Below are 12,607 nucleotides of genomic sequence, written 5' to 3'. Positions count from 1 at the left end.
TTTGACTTTTTCATATATTTACAGTACAGGTGTTGAAAATGCTATTAAGATTTGAAAATCTTAACTTACATACATATTTTGTGTGGAGGGTATCAATGTCCCTCAGGATCATATTTCCAGCATGTACATTGTGTTCATTTGTTTTTCAATTATAGCACCAAAAACAGGAGACTAAGGATCCCCCTTATTGATTCAAAACAGGATAGGGGACCACCATTCGATTCTGAGGGAAGGGGGGGGGGGGGCTGGCAAGTTTTTTCAAGTCAGATTTTTCATGTCAATGAAGGACAGATTAATGCTGATTTCCGATCAATAAGATGAAAGACAGATTATTTATTTTCATCTTCATTGAAAAGTCTAACGAGCAAAAAAAAAAAAAAAAAAAAAAAAAAAAAAAAACTCTGATTCGTGGGAGTGGGAGATCACTGGTCTGCGCCAGATTATTTATTTCTTCTCAAATCGTAGACAGATTATTTATTTTCAAGGACAAATTATTTACTTCTAAGATCTGCCAGCCCCCCCCCCCCGCCCTCAGAATAAAATGGTCGCCCCCGTAACAAATACAGGAGTAAACCCCCCATCCATTCCAATAAGTTCCTGAGACTTATACTTTGGTTTAAATCATCTAAACAGTAGGAGGTCTGATTGAAAGCCATCGTAGAATCTTGTATGCGGAAATAAAACTTTTATTAACACAAGTGTATCTACCATAGGCGTCGGAAACAAATTTAAAGTGGGGGGGGGGGGGGCTAAAACAACAAATAAAGGTAAATTCCAATTTTAAATGCCTATATTATGTATACAATTTACAAAATAAAAAGTGGGGAGGCTAAGCCCCCCCCCCCCCCCGGTTCCGACGCCTACGCATACAGTAGTAAGACTAAGAGAGGGGTATAGATATCTAATTAATTATTGATGTAGACTATATTTTTTATAACCATTTGTGTTTTCCATAAATAATTCGGCAATATTTTTTATTTAGACCTATTTGTGTGTAATCCTATACCCACTTCTTTGAGGAAATGCGGGAGGTTTGAAAGACGTCTTTTACCATACATTAAATGTATACAATGCATAGAGAATGAATACACAAAATACAAAGAAATGTCAAGGATTTTTACGCATACCGTTTTGATTAAGTAAAAATAGAGTCCAACCCAGTCCGCATGTGTATATCTATTTAAAATTTACTATGTAAACAAACTCTTCCAAGATTTCAATTTTTAATCAAAAAGTGCAAGGGCAAGGCGACGATCTAAAAAATAGGTTTTTATTTTAAATTATTTATTTTATTGTATAGTTTTCAAAAAGTGATGCTCATTTCTTTGCAATCCTTTAGTGAATTTATAATTCCCGTTGAAATTAAGAAAATACCCTATTTTTCATACACTACTGTCTGTTTTAGCTGAATAACTTAAATATATCGGAAAACTAACTGAATGAGCATCACTTTTGAGAAAGTATAGATACATAGGGACAACCTAAAACATTGTGCAGTTAATTTTTTGTTTGTCTTCCCCTTGCACTTTTCGGTTAAATTTGACATTTCATTTTTTGACCTAAAATCGGAGCCCACGTGACCCCAGAGAGTCACATGATGTCAAAAAATACCGATGTGAACAGCGATGGACATACTCGTCAAGAAAACATAAAGCTATTTAAACTAGATTGTCTTGCTAAAAAATAAAACTGTTAAACATTAAATATATCGGATTCAGTGAGTTTTTATAGAAAATGTTGCCTTAACTGTACTGCGCATCAATATATCATGAAAAGTTTTTCAAAATATCAAAGTTAAAAAAAACAACTATACTGGAAATCCCGGTCAATAAAAGCATTACACACAACATCGGATTTTTTCCACAAATTCTTATTGTAAAAGCGCATTTTTCCAATTATGTCGACACGGTCGCCCGTTGCCATACACAAATTCCGTTTTTTTTCCTCACCAATTCTTATTCTAAAGTCGAGTTTTCCCAATTATGTCGACATGGTCGCCCGTTGCCATCAAAAAAGGTCACTCCCTAGGCCGTTTTCGTTACGTCTTCACGCACGAATTCATCACTGAAAATCATCTCACTGGATCCATTATCAATCAACTTGAAGACCATTTGACTCTTTACACGTCCTCCAATTTTGGCGAAACAAAATTGCGGATTTGAATGACAATCACCTCCTCCAGTTTTGGCGACACAAAACTTGAGGGTAAATTTTCGACACATTTTTCACAGACCGACGAAACTTCATTGTCCGTCTTCTTTCATCGGCTGTCCTCAGGAGTACTGGATGAGAACTTTAGTTTTCGGAATCGGCATCTTTCTCATCGTTACACTGGAGTGCAAGGTGTCCTACATTCCGACAGTTGTTACAGATCGGTCTCCCGGCGATGATCCTGGGATTTCGGTCCGGTCTTTGGCGGAATCCATGCCTCGTCCTCGAAGGTTTGGCGGAATGTATTGTTGCTCATAGGTGAGTCTTTCGATCTCGGTAGCCATCACCGACACCTGTGTGTTTGCTGTGTGTTCTGCAAAGGACTTTTCCAGCTTCTCAGTTCCCATAGAGCCGCACGACGTACATCTAGCTGTCACTGTTCCCCTGACCATCGGGGCATCCACCAGGAAGTTGTTACATGCACTCTTCCCTCTTGCATGCCTGAAATGTTTTAAGATTGGGAAATAAAACATACTTCTTGATTCCAGGTTTTAATACTTGAAAGAAATGCTCCTTAGTGAGAGTTTCTTTTTGCAATTCAGACATGCCCATGACTCCGTGTACACACGTGTAGCGATCTTCGTTATATTTGCAGCATAATCCACTACAGTTTGTGTCTCCTGTGTTTTCGAGTCATTTTCTGCACAAATTTTGAACAAGAGTTAATTTCCCAAAGTACATGTATCCGTTGACATGGTTAAGTTAATCCAATCCGACTGCTGGCCACCATAATATGTGACGGGGTTCCTCCCCGTCACTGGCACTGGTTAATAATGACGATTGTTTTTATTTACATCGTTTATTTACATATTTACAACACAATATATATTTATAAGAAAGCACAATGTTCACAATACAAAGATACGTCCACACTCATGGACTTTCAGACTTGTTCTCCTCTCTCTCTCACTCATGTTCCCAGGGCCCACTTTCTCACACAAATCAATCTAGTGCTCACTTTCATCTCTCAGAACTCTATCACGCACAATAAACAACGATAACAGAAATGACAAATAAACAAATTATAAATCCATGCTTGCCCACTCGCTTTCTCTCTAACTAACTAAAATTACACTCTTGGGAAACAGGGCTACAACGCCTGCGCCGCGCACCTGCAACCTATCACTCTGTCATTTACAATTAATTAACAAAAATCGGGCGATTGCTCTGTGACAAGTGTTTAACAGAATTCATAATTTTTTTTAACAAGCTCTATTTCGTGGGGGAGGGGGAGGGGGATTAATAAAGATTTCTGACATCTTTACACTTCTAATATTTTATACTGATTACTTTACAAACGAACTCAAATCAGGAAATCAGGTCCGCGTTCTCCCGGGGGCCTCCTTTTTTTTTTGGGGGGGGGGGGTTCATGGGTCACTTTTTACTTGGTTTTGTGTATCACTTTAATATCTCTGCAAATTCCAGAGGGTCCGGACCCCCGATCCCCAGCACTATAGATCCGCGCATGCATTAAAATTTTTAATATGATTAAATCAATATTCTATTCACTGATGTTTTTGTGAATAGAATTGGGTAGCAGGCGCAGCCTATTTTAGCCCTCTCCCTACATTTAGGTTAAGGTACTAAACAAATAATGATAATAAGAGAATGTACAAGAAAAAAGAGGGGAAAACAACAAAAATCAACAAAGTAACATAGAAAAAATACAGAAAAAAAGTTGAATAAAGAAAAATTATACAAAAGAGAAAAAAAGAATGAAAAAAATTACAAAAAAGGTAAATAACAGGGGGAAAGGGCAAAATACAAAGTAGTACCGGTTTAGGAGTATTTCTAACAGATAAAAATTACATCTATATATATATATGTATATGACAGTGTTTGGTATAATACGTTTTGTTCATACAAGTTGAAGTTGCTATATACACATGATAAATGTATGTACAAGTTCAAATATTTGTATACTGAGCAAAATAAGTTTAGCAATTAAAGATATTTAGTATATCAAGTAGAAAAAAGTAGACCCATAATTTATAATGTAACTGAAATGTTAAATTTTCTTCGTATAACACAGAAAAGGCAATGTTTTCGTTGAATCCAAGACGATTTGTGTTTGTCCCTGCGATGCGTGATTGTTGATGACCTTGAAGTAAGTGATAGTGCTTCGAGAGGTCTTTGAGCTCGAACAATGGCTGAACGTAGCCTATTTCCTACAAATTGCCCGCATAACCTCACTCTAGTTACACGGCATATCTCTTCTGCAACTTAAGGAGCAGCCATAAAACTGTAACGTCTCGACGTTGTAACAGTTAAACGATCATTGCTAACCGTCGCTTTTCGTGGACGTCCTAAGCGCTGGCGATTGATTACGTGTTCAGTCGTTCGGAATCAGTTCGAAAGTCGATATTTTGTGGACTGATGCAAGCAATAGTGTTCAGTGACATCGTTTTGTGAGTAACCAATTGTAAGCATCCCTATAGTCCTTTAACGTTATTTTCGGAAAGTCCTGGTTTTTTTGCCATTAGACGTTTTTGCAATTTTTCACCGGTTTTCTTTTACAAGCATGCTCAGAATGTTTTTCTAGTGAAAAATTGTTCCCGGATCATCTGCGTTCGAGCGTAGCCTTTTGTTTTATTGAATTGTCACAGCGTTGGATAAAGCGGTTTCTGCGTGTCAAATTTAAAAAAAAAACTCTGTCATTTGTTATCTTTATCTCTATTGATCTTAAGAAGAAGCATAATAAAACAATAAAGAAAAATATTTTTGAATCATTCATAGGGAAAAGCAATTGCTAAACTTATTTTGTTCAGTACATATTAATGTCAAGTCCATGGTTAGAACTACCATTTAATAATAAATCACATTAAGGGATATTGTCACAGTTTATAATATTATGTGTTGATTGAAAAGGTACATTTCTTGGAATTGTATATTTTGGACAAACAATAAAGTAATGATAGGCATCTTCAATACAATCATTACAATGTTCACACGTTGGATTTTTAATTTTGGTTGGTTATTCAAATGATAAGATGCATATCACTGATATTAGGCAAATTACAAACAAATATACATTATTTACTTACTTTTTCCTATAATATCCCAATCTTAACAAGAAACACATGGGGAGTGGAGGGGGGGTCTTGTCGGCAGGGGATGCTCTCTCCTCGATGGCTTCCCATCCAAGCTGTGATGTTAAGGACGTCAGTGTTTGCTCTGATCCTCTTTTGTTTTGATTATTGGAATTTTGAGCCAAAGTACTGTTCGTTATCTCCATATATAGATCACACACATTTTCGCAAACAAGAATTATTTTTACATTCATTGCAAGCATACTTTCTTCACAAGCTTGTAAATGACAAGAAGTAGAGAGTCCGACTCATTTGTTTCATACGAAGATATTTTACTAAACAAGACTTTATTGTAAACCTAACAAAGCTTTAGGAAAAACGTGATAATTTAAACTTTTAAATCAAAAGCTTCCCTTACTTTTGTAGCAAAATTTTCTTTATCATCCATAAATATGGATGATAAATTTTGTGTTCTTCTAATCATTTGTAACAAAACCCCTGATTTGCCCGTATTTCTCTGGTAATGCAATTTATGGAGAAAACAGAATTCAAGCTCTAAGTCTATTAAACAATTATACAAAATGGGAGCAGAGCAAACAATGAGCTCTAAAACATCAATGATTGGATCAGTTGCCATGGAGGAGCGAGCACCTCCCTTCCGACCGGTCACACCCGTCATGTCCTCCTTGTCATGATCGGGAAATAACGGGAAGATCCGTCGTAAATATCGTGTATTAATAATGGTCTAGCAATCATTATGAAAAACGTTAGTCAGCGTTGACTCAATGATAAATTGTATTTGCTGACAAGGTCATTGTGTCGACCGTAGAACTTACAAAATGCTGACTTTAAAATCAGACTGCTGATCTTGTTTCATCAACTCTTTTGTAAATAATTTACCTCGTTTTAGAAATTGCACATGCCCTTGTGTATCGAATCGGTTGAGAGATATATAATCCACCGTATGCAGCTGAAGAAGGTATATTGTTGCATAATATATTTTACTTTTGAGAATATGCAATTAACTGTTTGACGGATGCTTGATTTGTTTTTTGTCAATGTTACAAATTAGACTGAATAAACACAGGTTTAAATTATATAACTGATGTTTCCAGACAGAAAGATTAATGTGATCCTGAATGTCTATTATTCACGAAAATTGAAACACTATGATTATGAATTGATCCTTACGTCGCGGGTTCGAATCCCACTGTGGGACGTGGAGATTGTTGCTTCCAATTCGAATGAAACAGTAAACACCGAGGTCCCGTGTCACAGTAGTTCCTAACACGAAAAAACAGACTGAGGTAATCAAGTGCTCTTAGGTAATTGGAAGTGAGACCTGCACCAAAAACATTACCCTGTTTACTCATCTAGAAATATAGGTCAGATCCAGCATCCATTGCGACTCTGGTAGTGCCCATCCCTAGATGCATCATCCATGCAAGTTTGGTTCACGTGGGGCTTATAGTTATTGGAAATTGACCTGCTCCAAAAACTTTAACCTGGACACTCATCTGAAAAATATAGGCCAGATTCAGCATCCGAAGCAAGTCTGGAAGTGTCCATCCCTTGATGCATCATTCACGCAAATTTGGTCCAGGAAGGGCTTATAGTTACTAGGAGAATGGACCTGCTCCTAAAACTTGAATCGGGGCGCCGACGCTAACGCCGACAATGGTCAATGGTCCTTACTGCTGAGTATATAAACCAGAAGTCTCTGTCGAGACTGTAGCTCTACTGGTTTGTACTTATCAAAACCATTGCACTATTTTATGTATCTTTGTGTAGTCTACTTGTGTGCCAACTCATTTTGACATCAAACTAAAACTGTAGAAGGAGTAGCGTTTTAAAGGAATTTCACATGGTAAAACCGTTCGTCGAAATCAAAAACCGATGCACTATTCTATGTATCTTAATGTTGTCTACTTGTGTGCCAAGTTATATTGAAATCAGACCAAAACTGTAGAAGGAGTAGCGTTTTTAAGGAATTTCACAGAAAATTCTATTTCTAGTAACCACGGCAATACCGTTCATCCAAATTAAAAACTGATGCACTATTCTATGTATCTTAGTGTAGTCTACTTGTGTGCCAAGTAAAATTGAAATCAGACTAAAATTGTAGGAGGAGTAGCGTTTTGAAAAACTGTTTACAGACAGACGGACAGACAGACAGACAGACGGATGGACGCCAGACACATTACTATCGTATAAGCTCTTCTGGTCTCTGACCAGTTGAGCTAAAAAGTACATCTCATCCATTGACAACTGATGGCGTCTCTAAAATTCCCGAGATTTACGCCGAACAATAAACAAACAAAATATTTTTTTTCTAAATTAAAACAATTTTTTAATAACTCTAAATGCAAGTTTTGTAAAATAAAAAAAATAAGAATCAAAATACATTTTCTTTTAGTTCAAGTACAATTTGTACGAACTAAAATGCATTTTTGTTAGTTAAAATACAGTGTACAATATTTATTAGTTAAAATAAAATTCTTATTAGTAAAAATACAATTTTTCTTGATTCAAATTACAATTATTTCTTGACTTAAAATAAAATTTTAGTTGTTTCAGTTAAAGAAGATGAAATAACAATATAAGCATAATGCCTAAGATTTCAGATACATGAATTAAAAAAAAAACAATTTAAATTTGTGAACCATGAATTTAATGTTAAGTTCTCATTATTGAAACTGATGAATTAATTAGAAACATTTTTTCTCAGAATTAAATATCTAGGATTTAAAAACGAAATAACAATAGTGTTTCGTGAGATATGAATCCTAGCAATATAAAAGCAGGAGTAACATGTTGTTTAGTGTTTTGTGACTAACACGCTTGCCGGTACACTACACAGCTAACACGCTAGCCACTACACTACACAGCTAACACGCTAGCCACCACACTACACAGCTAACATGCTACCCGCTTCATTACACAGCTTACACGCTAGCCGCTACACTACACAGCTTACACCCTAGCCAGTACACTACACAGCTAACACGCTAGCCGCTACACTACACAGCTAACACGCTAGCCGCTACATTACACAGCTAACACGCTAGCCGCTACGCTACACAGCTTACACGCTAGCCGCTACACTACGCAGCTAACACTCTAGCAGCTACATAACACAGCTAACACGCTAGCCAGGACACTACACAGCTAACGCTCTAGCCAGTACATTACACAGTTAACACGCTAGCCACTACACTACACAGCTAACACGCTAGTCAGGACACTACACAGCTAACACGCTAGTTAGGACACTACACAGCTGACACGCTAACCGCTACACTACACAGATTACACGCTAGCCGCTACGCTACACAGCTAACAAGCTAGCCGCTACGCTACACTTCACAGCCAACAAGCTAACTGCTACACTATAAGCAGCTTCCAATGAATTGCAGCATTTAAATATTCATGATATGACCCTTGACAAAATGACTAAGAGATGCCAATATTTTGTCATAAAAGTGTACTTTTAAGGTAAGTCACTCCTGAAATTTCTTATATCAAGGATTTTTTGAGAAGTATATTTTGGATAAGTACTCATAAAGTGTAACTCAAAATCGCAATGAAAATAGGGGGTCAGTGTGCATCCTACTGATCTACGGTACACTTAAGTTGACCTTTTTACACTTAAATTTCATCTCTTTGGTTAATTACTTTAACCCTTATTATATTTGATTAGATGTAAGCATGGCAATAAATGTAATCTTATTTTACGTAAAATAGTTTGAATAATATTTATCATTAAACAAATCTTGCAAATTAATGCGCGTAAATTATTGAGTGACCTTTTTGCACTAAAAAATAACATATCTGGGGTCTTGAAAAATTTAATAGGCAATAAAATTTTTTCTTATATCAAACTTTTTACGACTTGAGTGCTGATCAGTCACAAGTATCGAGTAGTTTAAAATAATGAAAGAAAAAGGTGGGGTCAGTGATGCTAATTTTGATATATTTGTCAAAATATGTGATTTTCAGGCAAAAAATTGTGTAAATTTGACCTTGACTTCTTTAATATATTTTTATTTTTTGGAAAAGTTTGTTGAGGGAAGGTATAAAACTTAGTCTAAAAATATAAATTAAGACCTATATTAAATATTTTTAGCAATATCAAAACGGAAAATATTCTCCGAGTAAAAGTATGTGAGGCTAAATTTCCATTACATTAAATTTTATAAATGTGCAGATTTGCAGAATTTTCTGCTAAATATCCTTCCACCAAAAGAAATAGTCCCTCATAGATCTTGCTTTCTTTGTAGATTTTTGAGCAGTTTTTTCATTGAATGTTAAAAAATTTACATTGTTGAATTCAAATATGTTATAAAAATTGAATTTTAATAAGTAGTTTTGAAGTAAAAGCTTCTGCGTGAACTTTTCTAAAAAGCTGACGAGTGACTTACCTTAAGCCTTCCAAGTGTTGCTGCATGTTTTTAGAATCCAAAATATATATGAACATTTTTATGCAAACTTTACAATATTACAATATATCTGAGATGTTTGAAAATTGTATAGATTTTACATTAAAAATACCCAAATATTAGATGAAATAAGAAACAAGAGGCCCATGGTCCTTATAGGTCACCTGAGCATCATGAAACAACTTTCAAATGATTAAATTTGGTTCATGTTTTAAGGACGTTCGATCCTGATATTTTGAGCGTATTTTGCGCAGGTCCTTTATTCATAAAATTTAGCATAATTTTTAGGTTTTAACAATAAAACTGCATTCTTCAATGCAAAGTATGCTATATTCAATGAAAAAAACGCGATTAAATTACATTCAAGTAGAATTAAGCTAGGGACTATATTTTGTAGCGGAAGGTTTTATAGACGAAAATGGTCAGTTTTTTCCATTTGAGCTATAACAGTACTGTTAATTTTGGAAACCTATTTCTCCATGCTGGTTGCACCTAAAGCTGTTTTTTGCAGTGAAATATGTTATGCTGGTTCTGAAACATCTATTAAATTATTTCTTATGAATTTAATCAGCAAAGTGTGATAAATATTGTAAATATATTCTGAAAATCCGGGAAAAAAATGAGCCAATTTTAACGTAAAATTCACTTTTTTTTGGTAATATCTGAAAATGTACATCATATACCCCCACTTTTGATGTTCTTTTCTAAATATTCAAGATAACTTTGACCTATTTGCTTAAAATCAGAAAAAAGTTTAAGACTTTAAAATAATTTTCTTGCCTATTAAATTTTCAATGCCGAAAAAATAACTTTTTATTAGTTTATTATTATTTGATTAAATGGATTGAGTTACCCTGGCCAATATTCACAGTTTAGTAAAATCATTAAAAAAAACACATATTAATTCATAAGCACAACTTAGTTCATCTTACATTTAGAGAAACATATGGACAGCACAAAGAAAAATAAATTAATTTAAAAACATTTATTTATATAAATTACATAATTATATTGAAAATAGAATTGGAAGTTGAAATAGTTATACGATTGAATGAGTTTATTTTTATATTTTATTATAGGAACAAGGATTTGTCACAGATACCAGATGTAGGATCTTTTGATGTCTTAGTTTACCTCATGCAGAAGTGTCGGTGGAGTTCTTCAAGTGTATTAAATTACAAGCAGGACAATCAATGGTTATTATCTTCATATGTTAGGACAAAATCCTAAATTTTCATATTTTGTTTTTAAAGCTATTGAATAAAAAATTTGATTTTTGAGTACATGAAAGTTTTTAGGATCATAAATTTTGAAAACATAATCATAATTATACATGTATATACACATTTTCTAATTTCTTCTTTTTTACTACAGCACATAAAGGAGCATGTAAGCATTGTGTTGCCTTCATTTTCTCATTGTCCAATTTTTTGTGAAAGGCACAGGGACCGAAGCACTGAGGCCCATACAGACATAGCTTGTGTCTGGGATAAGCCAAAGAAAAACTCTGTACCAAGTGAAATAAGCAAGATAGATTGAGGATTGATCATACCCAACCACAATCCATTGTGTCAACATTGTGTAATATCCACACATAAAGCATGCTTGTTTTGAGATACCCACTGAAACTTAGACATTTAAGAGCAATGGCAATAAATTTTATTTCAATGTATAGTTAGAGTATTAAATCATTATACAATGTACATAGCACTAATAGTACATAGAGTATTTCTTATAAACTACATTTAATTTTAAAAGATGAATGTTTAATTAGCTCTCAGTCAATAATTTTATCTTTTTTATTAAAAATGAAATACATCTCCTTTGTATAATATACATTGTATGTTTAGTTGTTTTAATACAATTATTTGAGACTTTTAAAAATAAAAATTTTACAAATCTGAAGCATTTTTCCCTCATAATAATTATTTCTTTACAAGCGGCTTTTGAAGTTTGCACAAAAATGCACATACAGTAAGAATTTGAATTGCTTCAGGTTTTAGATTTAGCGACATAGTTTTTGACAAAATTCGAAAAGTTTTCAATCTACCAATAGCTCTCTCTACATGAATCCTCAAGTAAGCAATATGCTGATCTCTCAGGAGTGTATCTCGATCATTATACTGTTTTGCTTTTTGCTGCAATTGTCTAATATCAGTAATGCTGAAATCTGTCAGAGTTAATGCATCTGTGTTGCTGAGTGGAATACCAGTATGCTCTCCATAATCATGATCTCTTGCAATATCTTCTATATAAAGCAAACATCAGTATCTAAGATACTTTAAGAATGTGAATACAATCATCTGTTTGATAATAGCCATTTGTAATTCTGAAATTAACTGATGATGTGAATTCATAATATCAATATGAGATGTAAAATAACATTTTTAAGCACCTGGCCATGGGTGGGAGAAGATGTTTCCATGTCAGAAATCACACAGTCTTTTACAACAGCCTTTTTATTCTTGGGGATTCATGTCATCAACATCAACCTGAGACAAGAAATGAAGCAAAAACATTACACCAGTACACATGGTCTACAATACATGACAGTACTGAATATTATATTATTTTTTATAATTATATATTGATATGTTTAGTGTAAGAATAATTAAAATACAGAACATTGAAATTCAAAACAACTTACTATATGATTTATTGGTGTCAAGTCATAATCACTGCAACCATCCTCGTCTCCGCAGACACCAGAATCGTTCTTCATAGTGTAAATGTAATAAAGCCTGTTCTCTTTTTAGAATAGAGGTATTAGGGCGAATCTACAAACGAAATTCACCTTTATTTTAGCAGTGTTTTCATAGCAATAGTTTTGTACATATTACTGTAAACCAACTTTTATTCGCGACGACTTTATTTCGCGATTTACCGGGAGTAAAGTAGTTCGCGACGATTAATTTTCGCGACCAAGCC

General features: G+C 34.4%; 1 long non-coding RNA gene across 1 annotated transcript; it reads right to left on the bottom strand.

Annotated features, from left to right (window-relative positions):
- Nucleotides 1-11,509: 11,509 nt before the first annotated feature.
- Nucleotides 11,510-12,403, bottom strand: LOC134280597 (uncharacterized). The gene is made up of 3 exons (XR_009994934.1): nucleotides 12,327-12,403; nucleotides 12,075-12,171; nucleotides 11,510-11,927 (listed from the first exon to the last, which is right to left on the bottom strand). It is a non-coding gene; the product is annotated as an uncharacterized LOC134280597 (long non-coding RNA).
- Nucleotides 12,404-12,607: the final 204 nt, after the last annotated feature.

This window comes from Saccostrea cucullata, unplaced genomic scaffold (assembly GCF_032062105.1).
Source record: "Saccostrea cucullata isolate Sc308-1 unplaced genomic scaffold, CSIRO_AGI_Scuc_v1 ctg15416, whole genome shotgun sequence".
Taxonomy (NCBI): domain Eukaryota; kingdom Metazoa; phylum Mollusca; class Bivalvia; order Ostreida; family Ostreidae; genus Saccostrea; species Saccostrea cuccullata.
This window is presented reverse-complemented; position numbering and strand designations above follow the sequence as displayed.